The sequence below is a fragment of the Petaurus breviceps genome, unplaced genomic scaffold (assembly GCF_028583685.1).
Source record: "Petaurus breviceps papuanus isolate PSGF00001 unplaced genomic scaffold, PetGlider_PUasm1.0 98, whole genome shotgun sequence".
NCBI classification, from domain to species: Eukaryota; Metazoa; Chordata; class Mammalia; order Diprotodontia; family Petauridae; genus Petaurus; species Petaurus breviceps.
In genome coordinates this window covers 57979560-58000101 of record NW_027187460.1, presented here as the reverse complement: position 1 = coordinate 58000101, position 20542 = coordinate 57979560, and the positions used below count along the sequence as shown (strand labels likewise).

The window sequence follows — 20542 nt, the reverse complement described above, 5'->3', positions numbered from 1 at the left end:
ACATTGGCATTTGCAATCATTGCTCTTATCCCCTTCCTCTCCAATTTGATTGATTTACAAACAAATACAGCAGAATTTATCCACACACATGTGAGTGTTGTCCCCATTAAAATCTTAACCTTGGGAGGTTACATGCTTAGCGGTACTGCTAGTGCTCAGAATGGCTTTGGGATGTTTCTTTTTGAATGACTCTCAAGGACTTCATTGCATTCTTTTGAACATCTTCCCTGAAAGCATTTCATTCTTTGAAAAATATAAATTTATTTGTTTTCTTGGAAACAGACTAAAAGTATTTCACCTAAAAGAAATTTGATTAATAAGTTGTTTGATCAAGCTAGGTAGTTAAACACTTTTGGTTTAAAATGATAATTGATTACAAAGAAAGGAGACAAGTCTGTCTTACTTGGTTTATAAGTTGTCTTTGAAGGTAATTTCTTTTTTTTTCTTAACAATTCCTTTTTAAAAATATATTTCGTTATATTGACCATGACACCCACCTAAATCCTTGTATAAAAATGATAAAAGAAGATTTTTATATGAACTACGTACAGATTATTTTTTCAAGAATATAATTAATTTAACATGTTAGTTTCAAAGCTATCCTGATTGTCGGAGTCTTCCTCTGGACTCATCTGCACATTGGAAAAATGTTTCAGTCAGTGATGTTCTTTTCCTTATCATTTTTTAGTATCACCATTATAAGCTCCTGCTGGTTCCAGTTTCATTAGCCCCTATCTTTAACATGAATAAGCATAGTCAAGCAAACAAATCCACCCATTTAAAAAAAAGGGTTTCTCATTCTGCATCTCTAGTCCATCATCTCTCTGTAAGGAGGTGGGTAACATGCTTAACCATCAGTTTTCTGGAATTGTGAGTGGTCATTGCATCAATGAGTGCTTGAGTCTTTCAAAGTTTTTCTGTTCATGATATTGTTTGTGTTGTCTTATTTTTGCTTTTTTTTTTGAGGGAGGAAGGTAGGGCAATTGGGGTTAAGTGACTTGCCCAAGGTCACATGGCTAGTTTTGTCTTAAGTGTCTGAGGCCAGATTTGAATTCAGGTCCTCCTGACTCCAGGGCCAGTGCTCTATTCACTGTGCTACCTAGTTGCCCCTATGATATTGTTACTCATAAATTGTTCCCTTGTTTCTGCTTAATTTACTGTTCATCTCTTCATATAAGTCTTCCCAAGTTTCTCAGAATCCATTCATCTTGTCATTTTTATGCTGTAATAACATTAAAGTCATTCATATACCACAATTTCCTTAGCTGTTCCCAAGTTTATGGACGTTCCCTTAGTTTCCAGTTCTTTGCTACAATCAAAAGTTCTGTTATGAAGATAGTACATATTGGTGTTTTAATCTCTTTGATTTCTTTGCAGCTTATGTGCAGTAGTGGTTTTAATGGGTCAAAGAATACCATTGGAGTCAGTTTTAAAGAAGAGCTCCAGAAAAGTATTGCATAGTCATGATAATCTTTTGCACATAGTCAACAAGTATTTCTTGAGCACCAACTATAAGTCAGGTACTATGCTCAATGCTTGCTAAGCAAACAAAGGCAGAAAACAGACTACTCTCAAGGAGCTCACAGTCTAATGGGGGAGACAATATGCAAAAAATTATGTACTAACAAACTATACAGGATAAAATTGGAAATAATCAAGAAGATAAAGGCACTGTGATTAAGAAGGACTGGGAAAGGCTTCTTACGGAAGGTGGAACTTTAGCCAAGTCTTGAAGGAAGCTAGTGAAGCTAGGAGATAGAGATGAGGAAGGAGAGAATCTAGGAATGGAAAACAGCCAGGAAAAATGCCTGGCATTGGGAGGCCAAATGGGAGGTGGCTAGGTGGCTCAACAGAGAGAGCTCTGAGCCTGGAGTCAGGATGACTTCTCTTCCTAAGTTCAAATCTGACCTCAAACACTGAGGAGCCATGGGGCCCTGGGAAAGCCCCTTAAACTTGTCTACCTCAGTTTCCCCATCTGTAAAATGAGCTGGAGGAGGAAGTAGCAAACCATTCCAATCTCTTCTCCAAGAAAACCCCAATGGGGTCACAAAATTGGCCATGACTAAATGACTGAACAACAAAAAGGAGCTCAAGTTTTGTGTGCAAGGGACCAAAAAGAGGCCAGGGTCACTGAACTGAAGAGTGTTTGGAGGAGATTAAGGCGTAAGAAGACTGGAAAGGTAGGAGGCAGCTAGGTTTTAAAAGCCAAACAGGTTTTATGTCTGGTCCTGGAGATAGTAGGGAGTCACTGGAGTTTATGGAAGAGGTGGGTGCCATGGTCAGAACTATGATTAAAGAAGATCAGTTTGACAGCTGAGTGGATGATGGACTGGAGTGGGAAAGCCTGGATCACTGGGAAGATGGTGGCATCCTCAACAGTAATAGGGAAGTTAGGAAGAAGGGAGAGTTTTGGGTGAAAGATAATGAATTCAATTTTGGATATGTAGAACTTAAGATATTTCTGGGACGTCTAGTCTGACATGTCCAATAGGTAGTTGGAGATGTGGGACTTGAATTTAGGAGAGAATTGAGGGCTGGAGAAGTAGATCCAAGGATCATCAGGACAAAGATTACAATTGAATACATGGGAGATGATGAGATGGACAAGTGAAATAGGATTAAAAGTGTTATCTCTCAAGGTGACTACTTTGAAGGACAACATTCTGAAGCCCCTTTTGTGTAATCCATAATTATTCTAGAAATTAGTTTAACTCTGTCCCCTTCACCCCATCTATCCCCCCCCCAATAATCCTCCAGCACTTCTGTGTATCTATGACGTCATCTGTGAAATTACTTTTCCCACCAGACTAGTTCACAATCTGGAAATGATTTTCATATTGTGTAATTCTTGTCTTTGACATATTAATTCTCCATAGTGGATCTACTCAGCAGTGCACTGGAGCCTTTCCTTGAGGTCTTTGTGTTCTTCCTGGATACCAATGCAATATTTGGATGGCACATCATCAGTTATCTAGCTTGTCGCTTCCTTTGGTCATTGGAATATTATCTGATTTTTTTCCATTTTTTTTGGTGGGGGAAATCATCTCTCTGGGAGATCTAAAAAATAAATTCCATAGTGCTTTGAACATTGTATCCCCAAGTACAGATTTCCTCTACCTTAATATGGTTGGGTAAAATTATTTTTCCCAGCTTCATTTTTTTTTTAATTTAATTTTTTTATTTTTGGAAGCAGGAAGTCAGGGCAATTGGGGTTAAGTGACTTGCCAGAGGTCACATGGCTAGTAAGTGTTAAGTATCTGAGGTCGGATTTGAACTCAGGTCCTCCTGATTCCAGGGCCAGTGCTCTGTTCACTGTGCCACCTAGTTGCTGCCCCTCCCTCCCACTTCATTTTTTTTTTTTATAAGTTTATTCTAACATTGTCAGTACTGAGGAGAGTTCACTATTGCATCTATGGAAAAACAATTTCAGTGAAAAGCACACATTTTCCAGGTTATAACATGCAAGTGAGTGGACATCCCATTGAGTTAGTTAACCTGTTCTGTCCTGGGCTTGACTCAGGCCACTCCTGATAATTTATGTTTGATTTTGGAACAAAATGATACACTAGCGGGGGGAAGGGTGTCATTCAACAGTTAACAAGAGGAGATTTACTTAGCAGAATGCTATTCAGCAAGGACATGTGTGGAGGGTCAATTCATTTGATTGCACTTCCTTGTTCACACCATGGTCTACCAGCTAAGTCATAAAGAGTGCCTGGAGATCCTTGTAGCCTTTCTGTACTCTGGCAACCAGGAAGTTGTGTTAATGGCTTGAGCCTTTAGTTCCTTGAACTAAAAAAATCTCAAGGATGGTTTCAGTACTTTTAAAGTAAAAACTAATGCAATTTGCTTGGGAGCATAGATTTAAATACAGTTTAAAGGCAGCTAGGTGACAGTGGATAGAGACCCAGAGTCAGAAAGACTAGAGTTGAAATCTAGCTTCTGATACTTATTAGCTGCTTGTTCCTGGACAAGTCACCTAACCTCCATCTACCTCAATTTCTTCACCTGGAGAATGGGGATAATAATAGCATCTACCACTCAGTGTTGTTGTGACAATAAAAATGAGGTGTTATTTGTAAAAGGTTTTGTCAGCTCTAAAGGACAATAAAAATCCTACCTATTATTATTTTTTAGCCATACATGTGCAGTAGATAGCCAATGATATACCATAATCTCAAAATTAAAAAAAAATCCAGATGATCCAAAGACATAGTGGTCATAAACTAACTACACACGTATATGTATATGTATGTATACATACATATAGTAATGTATATTATCAGTAATGATTGGCACATAAGAAATATTATAAACTAAATAATTAAGGATATGTTAATTCAAAAGTTATGATGATAATGGAATGATAATGACATATGATAGATGGACAGTCTGAGTGCTACATTGATGCTCTTGAAATATTACGAAAACTTGGCAAAGTGCTCCAGTATATTAAATGTATCCTATTTGGAACATATATAGAAGGATAGGGACAAAAATCACACAGAAGAAGAAGGCACAGAAAGGTTACAATCTGAGCTAGTGACAAGAGTTATTCAGATAATAATATGGCAGATCCATGGAGACATCGAAGTATTAAAACCTCCGGCATTTGAAATGGAATTAGATAATATAATAGTTGTAAACTTTTAAAGACATAGTTTTAGATCTTTAAAAATGTAAAGTGATGCATAGGCAATAGATAGGTTGCATTGATCTCCATGAAATTTCAAGAGAGTTTGAGTAAACCCCCCTTCTCCTCTACCAAATTGTAGGGACACTTTATGGGCAGTTTGTGAGAGTGCAGAGATAAAAGGAGTGTGTAGTACCAAGGACATATGAATGAGTTGGGACCTGTATAGTTTAAGAGAATACCCATATTTATGAAGTCACACAGATCCATTAAAGCAACATGAAGCAGATAAAATGATCATGAATGACTAATGGTATTTCCTCTCTTTTTTTCCTTTCTGTTTCTTGAATAGGATAACTGTTTGGCTTATACAATTCTTGGAAACAGCATGTAGCCACAAACATTTAATCTTAGTGATTGAAAACCTTAACATTTCTGTTGCCTTTATCGATATTGATGCATAGACATTTTCCTTATTTTAACTGAGATTATCCCACTCACTTGATGTTTGTATAGCCTGTTCATATTTTTTTTCTGTAGTTGGCTATTGCCTCAGGTGAGATCTTTTCTTATTAGAGAAATCCTTCATCTAGATTGCAGATGTAAGCTTCATTTCACCACAAGGAGAATCATCTCCTTGTATTGTGATCTATTTGGATGTCTTCCCAAAAAACACAGTTTTTGGATATTAGTCAAAGAATGGATGGAAGTCCAACTTGGCTAGGACTTTCCTAAATTGTTAACTAAAAGGGTATTCCCCTAGAAAGAGGGCCATTGTAGCTAAGCACCTTCTCATTCTAGGAATACACATTTGTGTAAGCATAAATAATTGTAGGTGACTGGCAAACAGGAATCATTGATTTCAGAAGGGAAGTGAGTCTTCACTACCTTTGGGAGCACCTTCTTGTTCAACCCAGTAAAGATTTATTAAATGTTTGCTGTGTGCTCATACTGTGCTAGCTCTGTGAATGAGTATAAAAATAGTGGAAGACATCATTTGTGCCATGGAAGAACTTGTCTAATTTTCCGTCTACCTGGCATGTAATATATACCTGAAAATTGCCTTGAGAATGTTGTAGCTACCAAAAATTTCAGGCAAATAGCGGAATCCCAACTGCTGAAATGCCTGTATGCTTCAAATTGTATCTGTGGCATTGAAGTTGTGCTTTTAAACATTATCTTGATCAAACAACACATTGAAGTTCATACTGTTACCAATGGTGCCAAAATGAACAGCTCCCAGACTATAGGATTGTAGGTTTTATCCTGCCCCACCTTTACCCTGTTTGTTAATGGCTAACTCTTGGTTATGATATATGTGCCAACCAAACAAATGGTTAAAATAAAGAAGCTTATACTTTTTATAGTATTTCATGCTTTTTTTTTTGTTGCTATCTCTGGATCAGAGTTAGTCTCAGGAAAAATGGTTTTTTTTGGGGGGGTGGAGAGGGCAATAGAATACCTCAGAATAAGGAAATAAACAATTCAATAAACAAACTCAATTAAAAATTTAAGCATCTATTATGTATAAGACCCCAGGGGGAGCAAACACCAAACAAACAGTCCCTGAAGGCCCTCAAAAGGTAAGATGATAGATTCCATGTTGTTTATATCATAGGAATGTGGGATTTGAAGCAGCTTACTATGTCAGAATCTTTTGGAAAAATTTTGGGAAATAATTTTTGTTTCTAATGAAAGAGAAGCATTTCTCTATGCCCACATTGTTTTCTTTCTCAGTTGAATGTCAGTTTCTTGAGGGCAGAGATTGCTTGTTCTTTCCAGCTCAATTTTAGATGCTACCTGCTCCGTTAAGGCTTCCCTGCTCTCCCTGGCTGATAGTGCTATTTCCTTCCTCAAATATTTCTTAGATATTATTTTTCTGGGTCTCCAATTTGCCCACATTATTCCCTACTTTGACTCAGAGTTATCTATATCCACATTCTCTTTTCTCTCATGTGACACCCAAAAGAAAATTAAAGCCTCTGAATGGGAGAGGGGAGGAGAGAGTGCCTTGTCTTTATGGAGGTAATGGCTTGTGCACATTCACAAAGGTGGAAGAAAACACATTGAGTTCAAAGGAATGCTAATGTTCCAGTTTGGCTGGACTGAAGAAGTGAAGGGAAGTAGTGGGAAATAAATTTTGAATCTAGTTGACTGGAAGGATGGTGGTGCTTTGGATGGCAACAGACTAAGGAGGTGATAGAATCTAAAGCATTTAGATAAAGGAGTAACACAAGGGCTGGAGTTTGGAGATCCTAGCTCAGGCCTCTGCTGCTGCCGCCACCATACCCATAATTCAGCGTTTGCTTACTTTTACACTTGGGCAATGTGGTTGGAGTGGATCTGACTCAGACCTATGACATTCCAAAATAGACTCTAAAGCATATATCAAAAAGATGTGGAGGACAGGAAGAAAGCTCACGTTGTATGCTTATCTAGTACTGTCCTCTTGATCTTTTGTTACAACCTTTTTTAAAATTTCTTTTTTTTTTGCTTTTTGGAGGAGGGAAGGCAGTTGCTCAAGATCACATGGCTAGTAAGTGTCTGAGGCCTTATTTGAACTCAGGTCCTCCTGACTCCAAGGCTGGTACTCTATTCACTGAGCCACCTAGCTGCCCTTTGTCACAACCTTTTGAAGTGAAAGTTCCTATCCTCATTCTCAGGACCAGATAATTTTCTTCTCCTTGAGGCACTGAGCTTGCCTTTGAAATAAAATGTAGCTATAACCTTCCCAGTTCCCATTCTGTATAGACAACTCTGATCCCTTTAACCTCTTGAGGGATTCTGAGACTAGCATCACGATAGTTAGCTTAGTTTTCAATGATGTTTCCAATTAGTCTCTCTTTTCTCACTTTTTCTCATGAAATTTCTCACTTTTTCTCTTTTAATTTAAATTTTGTTTTTCTTTTCAGTTCTACATTGACTCCCTCCATTGAGAAGGCAAGAAATAGGATACCCATCATACACACACACACACACACACACACACACACACACACACACTCACACCCACAATATACCCCCCACAGATACACAGTCATGCAAAATATTTTTTAATGAATTATCAATGTTCAAGAAAAAAAATCAAGAAAAAGAAATAAGGAAAATATTCTTCAATCTGAAGTCTGAGTTAATTAGTTCTCTAACTGGAAATAGATAGCATTTCATAACATGACTCTTTTGGAATTGCAGTAGATCATTATAATTATAATTTAAAAGGTGTATTTTATACAATTGAAAAAATATAAGCAGTGCTCATTCTCTAATTATGTTTATGACACAGGATTCTTTACAAGCGTTAAGTGCCATACACTCTTCCAAATCAATTAAAATAATTATCTACCAAGTAGGGGAAAAAAGAAACAAAAATAAAGAACATATTATTTTTGATATAGTTAGTCAGTCTCAGTCATGAAACTTGGAAAGTCATCCTTAAGATTGAAGAAAGAATGGACATTATTTAAACTGTAGACGATAATCTTGGAAGGACTGATCTAGGAAAACAGTAATGGAGATAGAAGATTTGGTTGATGAAGAAAAAGGTTCTGTTGGTCCCTGTGAGAAAGAAACAGGATTGTCAGAATTGGGAACAAGCAGTGGAAGATGCAGAAATGAAAATATAAAGGAAAACTTTCCTAATGATAACAGCTTACCATAAGGAGAATATGTTGCCTTGGGAATTAGTGATTTTAGCCCAAGGGGAGTTGTTCAAGTGAAGCCTGGGTGACTGCTTGTCAAGGATGTGGTAGAGGAGATTCCCATTTAAGAATATATTGGATTAGATGACATCTGAATTTCTTTCTAAATCTGAAGTTCCCAGAGGAAGAGGTGCATTGAGAATATGTGAAAAAAGTTGCTAGATTTGGCAACTGAGGGATAAAAGTAGTCAATGTTTTGGGGGAGGTGTATTTATGAGATTTATGGTATTGTTACCTACTATAAATAAACAAAAGTTATAAGGTCACATATTCAGATTTGGAAAGGACCTTTCAGGTTATCTTGGTCTCATTTTCCAGTTGAAATTGAGCTTCAGGCAAATGGAGTGAATTGGTCAAGGTCACTTGAGTAGAAAGTGTCAATGCTTGGATTCAAATTGGCATCATCTGACTCTAAATTCAGTGTTCTACTTATTGTACCAGGAAAGATGGATTGGTATGTCTTCTTAATATTTCATTTGAGTAGATAAAGTGTTCTAGTTCAAGATATTTTGTACCAGTAGGACCACACTAAGGTAAGATTACCAAGGTAGATAGGTATATTTAAGGATTAGCTGCAGGTGCCTATCAACTACAATGCCAATTATCCCTTAGTATTAGTTATATCTCAGTGAAGTTGCTATGGCATGCTTGGTGTTTTAAAAAGTATATTCTATATTTGAAAAGAGTGGTGGCACATGCCTCTAATCCCAGCTGCTGAGGAGGTTGAGGATGGCAAATCTCTTTATTTTAATGACAAATCTCGAGCTCAGGAGTGCTGAATTGCAGCAGGCTTTGCAGATCAAGCATCTGCACTAATTCTGGCATCAGTACAGCGAGACCCTGGAACTGGGTGCCATCAGGTTGCTTAAGGAGGGGAAACTGCTCCAGGTTGGAATTAGAGTAGGTCAAATCTCCAATCTCCTATGCTCATGAGTGTTGAGAATGGGTTTGTGAGTAGCCCCTGCACCTCTAGCCTGGGCAAGATCCATTCTACAAAAAGAAAGGGAGGCAGCTAAGTGGTGCAGTGAATAGAGCACCTCCCTGGAATCAGAAGGACCTGAATTCACATCCAACTTAAGACACTTGACACTTACTAGCTGTGAGACCTCGGGAAAGCCACTTAACCCCAATTGCCTTGTCTTCCCTAAAGAGAAGAAAAATGAGTTAAGTTCAGGTATTAAATTATTTGTAGGGGTGGCTAGATGGCACAGTGGATAGAGCACTGTCCCTGGAGTTAGCAGGACCTGAGTTCAAATCCCGCCTTAGACACAACACAAAAACTAGCTGTGTTTCCCTGGGCAAGTCACTTAACCCCAATTACCCTCCAAAAAGCAAAAAAAAAATGGTTCTAATTTGGGGCGGCTAGGTGGCACAGTGAATAGAGCGCCAGCCCTGGAATCAGAAGGACCTGAGTTCAAATTTGGCCTCTGACACTTAGCACAAAAACTAGCTGTGTGACCTTGGGCAAGTCACTTAACCCCAAATGCCCCTCCAAAAAAAAAGCAAAAAAATTATCTGTAAATCTTTAGGGTGTTTTTCCAATCCAAACCTAGTCCTTTTATATCAAGAGACTTTAATAATGTTATTTCTTTCATAGGAGATGGGCATTATATTTGCTTTCCCCAGGGATAAAAATGTTTTTGTAGAATAGATTTCAAAATCATGTATTAATTTTGTTTTGTGTTACTTTTAAAAATCCCACACAATTCAACAAATCTATCATTAAAATTTTGACCTGTTAAATATTTTTATTTAAGAAATCAAATTTGGCTCAATGTCAAACATAAAAAAATCCCTGGTCCATTCTTGGGATGTCATTATTAGAAAAGTTCATTTATAGGTAAACTATTTGGAAAGAAGCACTATGTGAAAATAAAAAGTTTTTTCTCTGAAGTATAATCTATAGAAGTTATGTTTTTATATGAAAAATGTAGGAGTAAATTACTTCCTATGTGGTAGTTTTTTATGTATACTTCTTCATTTCCTGAGCAGTAAGAGAATATCAAATTGTAAACATAAAAATGACACCATATGCCAAATATTTTGTTTTGTCCACACATGTGATTTCATTGGTGTAATAAGCATCTGTTGAGAAACTTGTGCTAAAGTAGATTGGCACTTCCTTTGCAACTTACTGTCTGAGAGAATTTTCCAGGGACCCTGCAGACTGTGACTTATGTGGAGTCACACTGTCAGGAGGTGGCATTTGAATCCAGGGCTTATTGATTCAGAGACCATATCTATTAACTATGGGATGCTATCTCTCCTTATGTCAAATTTGCCAAATAAATCCATTGATACTAATACAAAACACAAATCTAAAATTACAAATAACATTTGAGAGTGCATAGAAGTAAGTTTGAGTTTTTCAACTTTTGAGCTATGGGCCAGTGAGTTTGACATATCCCTAGCAAATTCTAAAGCATATTAATAAAGAGATAGTTGGTAAACATATAGAAAAGGAAGTCATGATAAAAAGAACTGGAATAGATGTATTATGAAATAGTCATGCCACACTAATATCTTCTCCCTTTTTTGATAGGGTTATTAGGTTAGTAGATATGGGGAATATTGTTCCAGCAAAAAATATAAAGTCTCTTATGTTATGTTTTTGTAAAAATTAGAGAAATGATAGCTGGACAGTGGCACAGTCAGGTGGATTTGGAACTAACTGAATGATTAATGAGTTAAAGTAAATGGGGAAGAAAATTTATTGTGGAATGTCCCAGAGTTATCCTTGGCCATGAGCTATTTGTCATTTTTATCATTGACTTGAATAAAGGAATAAATGTATGCCTATCAAATTTGCAGATGATATAAATTTGGGAGGGATAGCTACCATTTTGGATGGCAGAGTTAGGATTTTAAATGTTCCTAAAGTATTTCCTTCCCTGCTTACTAAGCATCAGTGGCTTCTTATTGCATCTAGAACTAAATAAAACTTCTTGAGCATTTAAAATCTTTCATAATTTTTTTATAGTTTTCCTTTCCAGGTTTATTTGCACATTACACAATCCATGAAATAGACAAAGTATTCTGCTAGCTGGCCCTCACACATGACATTCCATCTTCTGTCTCTATAACTTAGCAAAGGTTCCTCCTCTCTTGCTACCCCCTCCTTTCCACCATGTTCAGAAAGCAAGCTCTCCTCATCTCCACCCAAAGATGTTCTGGTGCCAGCTCAAATCAGCCCCCTTCAATTGTTGAATTGTTAGTGTGAGCATTTATATCTTGGAAATAAGAGCTGCAAATCAGTGCTTGATTTATTGTCTAAACTTAAGAGAGTGATGGAGAAAATGTTAATATAGACTAAACTATAAATTATGTCTTATGCAACTTTCCCCCTTAGTAGTATTTTTTTTTTCTAATTATGTGTAAGGATAGTTTTCAACATTCATTTCTGTAAAATTTTGAGTTCCAAATACCATGTTGAATTCTGGGTGCTACATTTTAGGTAAGATTTGTAAATTGGATATCAATTTACTTGGAGGACAACTAGAATGGTGAAGAACCTTGTGTCCATATCATAGGAGTGTTGATGGAAGGAACTAGGACTTCAGTTGAGGCTGGAGAAGATAAAACTCTGGGTGTGTGTTGGGGTGATGAGGGGGAAGACATGATGGCATCTTCAAGTAGTTAAAAGGTTAGCTCATACAAGAGGTGTGATAGTTGGTCTTTTTGTCCCCAGAGGATAGAATGAGAATGAGTAGGTGAAAGTTGTAAAAAGCTAGCATTTATGTGTTTATATTTAACATTATATTTAATTATATAACAATAATTATTAGGTCATTAATTACATCAATATTCTACTTAAATATATTATATGTAAATATATTTTGTTTTGAAAATCACTTTACATGTGTTACTTTATATGGTTCTTACAACAATAGTGGAAGGTAGGTGCAATTGTTATCCCCATTTTATAGATGAGAAAATGGAGGCTGATTGAGATTAAGTGACTTGTCTAGGGTCACACAGACAAGGTAAGTGTCTGAGGTTAGATTCAAACTCAGACTCCAGAATCTAAGTCCAGTGTTCTAGCCATTATACCACTTAGCTGCCATACTGTAGAGAACTATATTTAGGTTGGGAAAAAAATAACTTCCTAACAATTAGAACTATCTAAAAGTAGAATAGTATGCTTTGGTAGATGGTAAGTTCCTTTTCACTGTAAGTCTTCATATACAGAATATGTGGCTTATATATATATATTTTTTTTTTTCAAGGACATTATTGAGGTAAGGATAAGAATAGATAACTTGTGATTCTGATGCCCCTTAACCATAATGCCAGCTCTACTTTGGCAATATAGAGAGAAGTGCTTTCTGAAAATTACTCTGAATATAGAAAAGCATATCAATAATCTAGAAGAAACAATTTGAGAAAGATATTGGTTGATTTTTTTTTTTAAGCAATAGGGGTTAAGTAACTTGCTCAAGGTTACATGGCCAGTTATTTCTGGGTGTGGTGCTGAGTATCTGAGCCCGGATTTGATCCAGGTCATCCCGACACTGGAGCGTTGACCCACCTGGCCACCCCTAAGCAATTGGGGTTAAGTAACTTGCTCAAGGTTACACGGCCAGGTGTTTCTGGGTGGGTGCTAAGTGTCTGAGCCCAGGATTCGATCTCCAGGTCTTCTCAACACTGGAGCCGGTGCTCTTACTCGCTGTGCTACCTGGCTGCCCTGAGAATAATTTTCTTTCAATCCTGAAAATAACAGAAAAATGTCCCTTACATTCAAGATCAGTGTTACACAATTGTAGAATAGGCAGGGACATTGAGGTAATTTGAAGCAGGTCTCAGGTAGTATTGGGAGAAACCATACTAAGAAAATTCAAGAAGGGGAGGTTCCAAGAGGATCTGCAAAGTTGAGCAAAGATTAAATGTCACAAGGGTAAAAGTTAGTTATTTTGAGGGTATGGAACTGAATACAAGTACCCAACTTGTCCATGGGGAGAGGGAAGAGGCATGTCTTTTCAACAAATCGAATTAAACTAAGATTTACCAAGTACATATGTGTAAGGCACTGTTAGGTACTGGGGAAGCAAAAACAAACCAAATAAATACTTCACTCAAGGAATTTGCATTCTCTTGAAAGGCAAGTTATATTACTGTCAAAGGCACCAAACAAGGTCCAAGAACCAGGGTAACTCCCCAGTGGGTCAGGCAGTTGATGGAAGTTCAGGAAAGTTGATTGGTCAGCATTTAGAATATCCAGTATCAGGGAATGAAGAAGAATATTGGTAAAATTAATTAATAAACTGGAAATTTAGTCCCTAGAAAGACTGGGAGGACAAGATAAGGACCCTGTTATTGAAGAACTTTAGGGCAATTAACCTAGTTATTAGGAAAGTGGTGTACCAAAGGCTGAGAGGACTGGCAGTGAGAATGCCATTCTCCTTGTTTCAGATATAGGTAATCTGAATAACATGAGATTAGTAACAGACTTGCATGTAGTAATTTCTCACTTTTGGCTTCAGTCATCTGGTAACTTGGCCTGCTTAATATTCACATTCAGATATCCACAGGAGTGCACAGAAACATATAGCCAAGTAGAGGAAAATTCACTTTCCTGGGGATAGAGAAAGCATACAAATTCCTTCAGTAGAGCAGAACATATATTTGAGGGATGAAGGGACTGATCAGTAAAAGAAGTGGAGCCAAAATCCCTAAGAACTGATTTTTTTTTTTTTTTTGGTGAAGTTGATACCCAGAATCACTACTCTGAGAAACCTACTTAGCAGTGCTGAGAAGGCTGGACAGAACCAGGATAATCAGCAGTGCTTTGAACTCCTTGCTGAGGCTTTCTAAGTACAGCTGTATGGGGTCATTATTAGATGAATGGGGCTGCAACTCCCATGAATTGACTGCAGCTGTCAAGCTGGGCAGCTGTCTTGTTTACCCACCAATAAAACAGGGGGGTATTGAGAGCCTGGATAGTAGTTCCTTTGTTTGGGATTGGTTCAGGACCACAGACAGCACCAGCTTGCCGTTGGCAGTACTGACACAGTGGTGAGCTGATGAACTACTGACCTAGGACTCTTTGTATTCCCCTTGCCTAGGGACAGCATTAGTAGCAGGGTTGTACCTAAAGATGGGGATCGGATGGCCATAGGGTGAATGATCCTAGAATGCTAACCGAGTCAGGAAATACCATCAGGTGTTCACTTTCCTTTGATTCCTTATGCACTTTCAAGTGGACTATGACTGGGGGTGGGGTGGGGATAGGGTGTCACTCTCCTTTTATCTGCTAATATCTTCAGTGTTCTTATAATATCTATGGTTTTCTATCTAGCTATGTATTGTTGCTTTTGCTTTTCAGTGGCACCTCTTACTCATTTTAATTTAGTTACAAAGTTAGACCAGTTTCCATGGTGTTGTTTTCCTTGGATTTGGGTAGTCTGCATTGACTCTCATGGGTGTCCCACTTTGATTCCACTGGGTAGGAGATAGAGGCAGACTCCAGGTAGGTTTGTGTTGAAATTAAATCTTGTTATTGACTCCAAAGCACAAAGGGGAATTTCTTTCATAGATCTATTGGCTAAGAGCAAAGCATCCCTAGAGTTCTTATTTGTATTCCTATTGAAAGTCATCTCCTTTGGTGTAAATTTAAGTTATGGATTTTCAATAGGTTGCCTGACTGTTCAGGAGGGAGTAATGCTGGCAGATACCAAATCCAGTCCAATGGCACATTATGGCATGTGGCATCTCTAGTTCCTTAGGAAGTATGTGTTTCATGTGATTTACTTTCCCTGGATCACTGACTGCAAACACTATTTCTTGTTTAACGTCCTTGGCCAGGTGAAGTGTGTCTTTAGTGTTTTCTTCACTAAATAGTGGTATTTTCAGGGCTTATCCTTTTCCCTTGAGAAAGAAAGATTCTTTGGCTTCAGTTTCATCTAGTAGGTAAAAGAAACATACTGTAGTAATGTAGTCCCTTCTCCATAGTGAACAGTTATTTTGGCATAGGCTTTTTCTTTTCTAAAGTTTTACTTATACATCTTGTTTTTGTAGCACAACATTTCCTCCCTTCCATCTCATTCCCTGTCCCCATCCCCTATCCCATTTCAAATGAGCTGCCAAACAACAGTTAAGCAAAACTGACCAACACAGTAACCACATGTGACAGCATATACCATGGCCTCCCACTTTTCTATTTAAAAGAGGAAGGTGGGGCCAAGATTCGTTATTAAAATAACTGTACTTGGCATTAAGTAGCCTTTTTGCTTATATTCTAGTAGTTCTTATTCTCCTGATTCTCCTTATCTCACTTTGCTTACTTTACTTACCTCATATCTGTTCATGTTTCCATGTTTCTCTGAATTCCTTATACTTGTCATTTGTTATAATGATGATGATGATAACTTTCGTATAGCACTTTCCACATGCCAGGCACTCTTGTAAAGCTTTACAATTGTCTCACAACAACCCTGGGAGGTAGGTGCTGTTGTTATTCTGTAATATTATTATTCCCATTTTACTGATAAAGACACAGGGACAAATAGAAGTTGAGTGACTTGCCCAGGGTCACATATTAAGTGTCTGAAGCTAGATTTGAACTCAGGTCTTTCTGACTTCAGGTTTAGAGCTCTATCCACTGTGCCACCTAACTGTTGCCTGTGTTCCAATATTCCATTACACTAATAAACCATAGTTTTTTCAATCATTCCCGGTTGGGTGGATTATGTCACACCTTTGAGCTTCATGGCTGGGATGAGGTGGAGTCCACTTTTACTGATTTCCATTGCCCTGAGCAATCAATCAATTTTGGAGCAAATCAATCAAGCAAAACAATCAAGTTGGAGCAAACTAGTTAGAACAAAGGTAAAAGGCAATTGCAAATCATAGCATGAGATTACGAGAACTAGCCCAGGTTTTGTTTAAACAATCTGACAATTTTTAAGAGAGGAAATAGAAAGAAGTTGACTCTAATTATGACCAGTTCTTTTTGCATTGGATCTGGGATTTCATGCTTGTAGAGTGCTGCATCCCATTCAATTCAGAGAACAAAAAAAAGCAGTTGCAAAAACCAAAAATGAGCAAAGAGCTTGATATAAGACCCAGCTGTACCAGATTATGTTGAGATTATTTTTAGATGAGCCTGGAAGATGGCTAACAAATAGATGTGAAATGGAGCAAATTTTCTAGTATTTCTGTAGAAGGCTGTTCTTATCATCAATGATAGTGGAGTCAATGGAGTCAGACTCAACTACCTTAGTATGTGATATATACTATATGAACTGGCAATGGTACCTAATGAAATGAAGCTGGAAGGTGCAGCAGGACCAGATTAAAGACACACAAGAGAAACCCATTCTGGAGGTGAAATGCTTTTTAAAAAATTAGCAATTGATTTTTAATTAAAATATTTTACTGTGTTTTCAACTTTGAATTCTCTCCCTCCCCCACTTTGAGAAGGCAAGGAAAACAAATACCATTATAAATATGTATAGTTACGCAAAACAAATTTCCATTTTATCCAAGTTCCTCTCCCCCACAAAAAGAAAGAAAAATGCTTAAAATGTGTACTACATCATAAGTCCATCATTTCTCTATCCCAATGTAGATAACTTGGTTTATCACAAGTCTTTTGGGACTGTAGTTGTTTATTGTATTGATTAGAGTTCCTAAATCTTTCAAAGTTAATTATCTTTACAGTATTGTTGTGATCTAAAAATTTACCCTGATTCTACTTGCTTTAATTTGTATCAGTTCATACAAGTTTTCCCATTTTTTGAAACTATGCCCTACAATGCAATTATATTCCATCACATTTATATACAATAACTTGTTCAGGCATTCCCCAGTTTATAAGATCTCTTCACTTTCTAATTCTTTGCTAACACAAAAGAGCTGCTTCTAAATACTTTCTACATGTGAGTCCTTTTTTGATTTCTTGATCTTTTTTGGGGGGGCATAGACCTAGTAGCAGTATCACTGGGTCAAAGGGCATGCACAGTTTAATAGCTTCTTAGTCATGGTTTCATATTGCTTTCAAGAATGGTTGGATCTTCCAACATTATATTGAAGTACATGTCTTTCTATAGCCCTTCGAGTACTTATGATTTTCCATTTTTGTCATGTTGAATAATCTGATGGATGTAAGATGGTACCTCGAGTTGTTTTAATTTGTATTTCTCTCATTATTAATGACTTAGAACCCCTACCTCCCCCATACAGCTATTGATAGCTTGGATTTATTCCTCCAAAAACTGCCCATTCATATCCTTTGACCATTTATCAAAGTCACTAATTTTAAAGATAATTCAAAGAGAGAAAGATTTCAAAAGTATTGAAAAGATATAGATGGTACTATTAGCACCATTCCTTGCCCCAAAGTGTCTATGAGGACATTAGCAACTCACGACCCATATACCTACTTTTCTATCTGTATAAAATCTTTATAAATATGTCACACTTAAAAATATTCTTGATGAAAATATGAGAGGGGGAACAGTTAGGCTGACACAGAATATCAACTTTGGAAGGGATTTCAAAGGCCATTTAATTTAACTTGAATAAGAATCCTCTCTATAGCCTAACAGACAAGGGGTCATTGTACCTTTTGTTAACCGATTTCAGTGAAGGGGAGCCCATTATCTCCCACAGTGACCCATTTCACTTTTGCATAGCTTATTTAGTTATTAGAAAGTTTTTTTTCCTGATGTTAAGCTTAAATTTGCCTCTCTCTCACTTTCACTAATGGCTCTTAGTTCTGCCTTTTAAGGAAAATAAAAATCGAATCTCCCTTTAAAAAATTTTCTTATTTTGGCACCAAGGTAGCACCTAGCTTCCCCTCCTCCATTTGTTTCACCTGCAAATTTGACAAGAATGTCATTCTTGTCTTTGCCCAAGTCTTTGATAAAACAAATGGGAAACAACACAGGACTAAGCACATTTTACAGATGATTTCCTATGGCAGACCACATGGTCATAGCCATACAATTGACTGAGAGATATGGAGAATATAAGATCCTACTTAATTCTTTGATTGTAAAGAGATTAAGTCAGTTACTGATTGCTCAAGTCTTGTCAATGCATACTTTAAAGACTTTTGTGTCTTTTAACTTTTTTTGTGTGTTTATGAAATAAATTCCTGCCCTATACTTGATTCATATTGTGCAAAGTACCTTTCTAGTTCCCAGTTTAGGGGAGACTCTAAATTTGAGCTCAAAAACTTACTGAACTATTTTATAAGACTGTTAATAAATACATTTAAAGATTAAATGAGAAAAGATTCCCTAGGTAGAACAAAATGAAACGTTAAAGGAGTTTTGTACACATTTTAAGATCATATCATTGACAGATATTGAGAGGAGGCTGACTAGGATGGTGAGTGGCTTTGAAATCATGTCGTAGGAGGATTGAGTAAATGAACAGGGAATGTTAAACTTCAGAAGAGAAGACTTGAGATGACATAGAAACTGTCTTTAAACATTTGAAAGACTGTCTTGTGGAAGAGGGAGTAAAATAATTTTGCTTGACCCCAGAGAACTAAGATTAATGAGTGAATGTTATAGAGGAAGATTTTGGTTTAATATGAGAAAAAAACTTCTTGTCAGAGTTACACAGAAGTGGAATGGGCTGCCTTGGGAGTCAGTGAGTTCTTTCTTACTACTAGTGTCAAGAAAATGCTTGATAAACACTTATGGATGGTACCTGAGTTGGAGAAGGCTTCACAACAGCTCATTGTTATTGATTATCCCCAAGCAATAAGGGAGTTCTTAGAGTCTTATTCTGATGCACTATAGATAAGACTTGTTGTGAGGGAGCTTAGTGCATTTAGTATTTGTGATTGAGCTGATGTAGAAAGTAGTGGAATGAATCCAAGGGCAAGAGATTATGCAGTGTGGTGTGAGTAAGGAAATGTTAAGGTGTGAATTTCTGACAATTTGTGTTTGTCTTTGCGTATGGATCCCTGGTGGGTATTTGATTCTTTGAGGTTTCAAGTTGCTCCTTGGGCATTCATGGAAAAGTATGCAGCCTGGGAAAACTAAGCACTGAAGTAACTTGCCTTTGAGATTGAACATAACCTTATATCTTAATGTCATTTTTTGAGAATGATTCTAACATCTCAAAAGAATGATGACAAACCTGACATATTGTGTCTGGATGGCAGAGTTCTGACCCCCTCAGTGATCTCTTCATACAAAGAGAGAGAGAGAGAGAGAGAGAGAGAGAGAGAGAGAGAGAGAGAGAGAGAGAGAGAGAGAGAGAGAGAGGGAGAGAGAGAACAATATCCACATAACTTGACCTAGAATGAAAAGTTGTCCATGATGGTTTTCCCACTAAACTTCCCAAAAATTTCATATGTTGGATGGTTCCATTTCTTTACCATGCATTCTTGCTTCACCTCCTTGAAATCAAGTTTGTGTCCCTACCACCATATTGAAAGAGTCTAGATCATCAAATAATGGCATGTAGACTAGACTTGTGATTTCATTCATATACAGAATTTTCAGGTGGAGAAAATCCCCACACCAATGCTAATCAACATCTTCTCTGTAACTTAGAGTCTTAGAGAGTTGTGTAGGGTACTGAGAGTTTAAAGTATTTACCCAGAGCCACACAGCCTATATTGTCTAAAATGTGACATGATCCTAGGTCTTCCTCTCTTTGAGGCTAGTTCATCATATACGACGACCTCTGTTTTTGTCTTCATTTTCCTTGATGTTTGTAGCATGACTGTTGACCACCTTTGGAGAGGAGAGAGCAATATAAGTATGCAGGGGAGGCAGCTAGGTGGTGCAGTGGATAGAGTGCAAGGACTGGAGTCAGGAAGACTCATTTTCTTGAATTCAAATCTGGCCTCAGACACTTACTAGCCATGTGATCTTGGGCAAATTACTTAACCCTGTCTGCCTCAGTTTCCTTATCTAAAAAATGAGCTAGAGAACGATATGCCATATTACTCTAGTGTCTTTGCCAAGAAAACTCCAAATGGGGTCACAAAACCCATCTGTTGGTCAGAACTGAAAACAACCAAACAATAACAACAACAGAAGGGAAGGAGTCAATGGAGAAAGTTTTAATATTCACAGTAGAAGACAACTATTGGAACAAGATTTTGGATGAGACAGGGAGGAGAGATAAAGGGGGATTAATGAGGAGCAGGGAATCTATCTCCATGACCAGAGGGAGGGAGGAAAGAGTGGTGGAGAAGCTTTGAGGAGTGTAGGAGGAGACTGGACGGAGTCCACATTAAACGATC

General features: G+C 37.4%; 1 pseudogene; it reads left to right on the top strand.

The window, feature by feature from the left end:
* The window catches only part of LOC138155764 (ATP synthase subunit O, mitochondrial-like), a 64432-nt pseudogene that overhangs the window by 42773 nt on the left and 1117 nt on the right, over positions 1-20542 (top strand).